Here is a 3,786-nt window from a genome sequence, read left to right as displayed (position 1 = left end):
AGTAAGAGAGGATACAGCCATGGGTAGGAGAATGGACATAAGGAGGAAGGGTAGTGTAGATACCAGTCTAATAGGTGATACTGGTGCTAGAATGTCTGTGCCTAACCAGGTAAAGAATGTCAGTGAAACCAAACGGCAAAACTTAAGATGTCTGTACACTAATGCGAGGAGCCTAGGTAACAAAATGGAGGAACTAGAGCTACTGGTGCAGGAAGTGAAACCGGATATTATAGGGATAACAGAAACATGGTGGAATAGTAGCCATGACTGGAGTACAGGTATTGAAGGCTATGTGCTGTTTAGGAAAGATAGAAATAAAGGCAAAGGTGGTGGCGTAGCATTGTATATCAATGATGAGGTTAACTGTAAAGAAATAAGAAGTGATGGAATGGATAAGACAGAGTCTGTCTGGGCAAAAATCACATTGGGAAAGAAAGCTACTAGAGCCTCCCCTGAGATAGTGCTTGGGGTGTGCTACAGACCACTGGGATCTGATTTGGATATGGATACAGACCTCTTTAATGTTTTTAATGAAGTAAACACTAATGGGGGTTGTGTGATCATGGGAGACTTTAACTTCCCAGATATTGACTGGAGGACAAGTGCTAGTAATAATAATAGGGCTCAGATTTTTCTGGATGTGATAGCTGATGGATTCCTTCACCAAGTAGTTGAAGAACCAACAAGAGGGGATGCCATTTTAGATTTGGTTTTGGTGAGTAGTGAGGACCTCATAGAAGAAATGGTTGTAGGGGACAACCTTGGTTCGAGTGATCATGAGCTAATTCAGTTCAAACTAGATGGAAGGATAAACAAAAATAGATCTGGGACTAGGGTTTTTGATTTCAAAAGGGCTAAACTTAAAGAATTAAGGAAATTAGTTAGGGAAGTGGATTGGATTGAAGAACTTGTGGATCTAAAGGCAGAGGAGGCCTGGAATTACTTCAAGTCAAAGTTGCAGAAACTATCAGAAGCCTGCATCCCCAGAAAGGGGGAAACAATCATAGGCAGGAGTTGTAGACCAAGCTGGATGAGCAAGCATCTCAGAGAGGTGATTAAGAAAAAGCAAAAAGCTTACAAGGAGTGGAAGACAGGAAGGATTAGCAAGGAAAGCTACCTTATTGAGGACAGATCATGTGAGAAAGGCCAAAAGCCATGTAGAGTTGGACCTTGCAAAGGGAATTAAAACCAATAGTAAAAGGTTCTATAGCCATATAAATAAGAAGAAAACAAAGAAAGAAGAAGTGGGACGGCTCAACACTGAGGATGGAGTGGAGGTTAAGGATAATCGAGGCATGGCCCAATAGCTAAACAAATGCTTTGCCTCAGTCTTTAATGAGGCTAATGAGGAGTTTAGGAATAATGGACGGATGACAAATGGGAATGAGGATATGGAGGTAGATATTACCACATCCGAGGTAGAAGCCAAACTCGAACAGCTTAATGGGACAAAATCGGAGGGCCCAGATAATCTTCATCCAAGAATATTAAAGGAACTGGCACATGAAATTGCAAGCCAGTTAGCAAGAATTTTTAATGAATCAGTAAACTCAGGGGTTGTACCGTACGACTGGAGAATTGCTAACATAGTTCCTATTTTTAAGAAAGGGAAAAAAGGTGATCCGAGTAACTATAGGCCTGTTAGTTTGACATCTGTAGTATGTAAGGTCTTGGAAAAAATTTTGAAGGAGAAAGTAGTTAAGGACATTGAGGTCAATGTTAATTGGGACAAAATACAACATGGTTTTACAAAAGGTAGATCGTGCCAAACCAACCTGATCTCCTTCTTTGAGAAGGTAACAGATTTTTTAGACAAATCTAATTTACCTCGATTTCAGTAAGGCATTTGATACAGTTCCACATGGGGAATTATTAGTTAAATTGGAAAAGAGGGGGATCAATATGAAAATTGAAAGGTGGATAAGGAACTGGTTAAAGGGGAGACTACAACGGGTCATACTGAAAGGTGAACTGTCAGGCTGGAAGGAGGTTACTAGTGGAGTTCCTCAGGGATCAGTTTTGGGACCAATCTTATTTAATCTTTTTATTACTGACCTTGGCACAAAAAGCGGGAATGTGCTAATAAAGTTTGCGGGTGACACAAAGCTGGGAGTTATTGCTAACACAGAGAAGGACCGGGATATCATACAGGAAGATCTGGATGACCTTGTAAACTGGAGTAATAGTAATAGGATGAAATTGAATAGTGAAAAGTGCAAGGTCATGCATTTAGGGATTAACAAGAAGCATTTTAGTTATAAACTGGGGACACATCAGTTGGAAGTAACGGAGGAGGAGAAGGACCTTGGAGTATTGGTTGATCACAGGATGACTATGAGCCACCAATGTAATATGGCCGTTAAAAAAGCTAATGCAGTTTTAGGATGCATCAGGCGAGGTATTTCCAGCAAAGATAAGGAGGTGTTAGCACCGTTATACAAGGCACTGGTGAGACCTCATCTGGAATACTGTGTGCAGTTCGGGTCTCCCATGTTTAAGAAGGATGAATTCAAACTGGAACAGGTACAGAGAAGGGCTACTAGGATGATCTGAGGAATGGAAAACCTGCCTTATGAAAGGAGACTCAAAGAGCTTGGCTTGTTTAGCCTAACCAAAAGAAGGTTGAGAGGGGATATGATTGCTCTTTATAAATATATCAGAGGGATTAATATTAGGGAGGGAGAGGAATTATTTAAGCTTAGTACCAATGTGGACACAAGAACAAATGGATATAAACTGGACACTAGGAAGTTTAGACTTGAAATTAGATGAAGGTTTCTAACCATTAGAGGAGTGAAGTTCTGGAACAGCCTTCCAAGGGGAGTAGTGGGGGCAAAAGACATATCTGGCTTTAAGACTAAGCTTGGTAAGTTTATGGAGGGGATGGTATGATGGGATAGCCTAATTTTGGCAATTAATTTGGCAGTTGATCTTTAATTATCAGCAGGTAAGTATGCCCAGTGGTCTGGGATGGGATGTTAGATGGGATGGGATCTGAGTTACTACAGAGAATTATTTCCTGGGTTCTGGCTGGTGAGTCTTGCCCACATGCTCAGGGTTTAACTGATCGCCATATTTGGGGTCGGGAAGGAATTTTCCTCCGGGGCAGATTGGCAGAGGTCCTGGAGGTTTTTCGCCTTCCTCTGCAGCGTGGGGCATGGGTCACTTGCTGGAGGATTCTCTGCAGCTTGAGGTCTTCAAACCACAATTTGAGGACTTCAATAACTCAGACATAGGTTAGGGGTTTGTTACAGGAGTGGGTGGGTGAGATTCTGTGGCCTGCGTTGTGCAGGAGGTCAGACTAGATGATCATAATGGTCCCTTCTGACCTTAAAGTCTATGAGTCTATGAGTAAGCTCTGCTTGGAGTGAAAAACAGGCCTCAACATTACTCCACCTATATATATAAAGGCACCTGTGTAACAAATGAGCTGGAACAGGATGTGGATTGTGGGTGGCAAAATTTGCAGATGAGGCATCATTATTTTGGTTAGTCACTACAGGCAGTCTCATAATGCCATTACGTAAATCAACAAGATTCCCACCCAGGGATACTGTGTGCAGCTCTAATCACACCTTATGGGAACATAGGAATGGCCATACTGGGTCAGACCAAAGGTCCATCTAGCCCATTGTCCTGTCTGCCGACAGTGGCCAATGCCAGGTACCCCAGAGAGAATGAACAGAACAAGTGATCCATCCCTTGCCTGTATTCCCAGCTTCTGGTAAACAGGCTACGGACACCGTCCCTACCCATCCTAGCTAATACCCATTGATGGACCCATCC

Source organism: Mauremys reevesii, linkage group 17, assembly GCF_016161935.1.
Source record: "Mauremys reevesii isolate NIE-2019 linkage group 17, ASM1616193v1, whole genome shotgun sequence".
NCBI classification, from domain to species: Eukaryota; Metazoa; Chordata; order Testudines; family Geoemydidae; genus Mauremys; species Mauremys reevesii.
Note: the sequence above shows the minus strand (reverse complement) of the source record.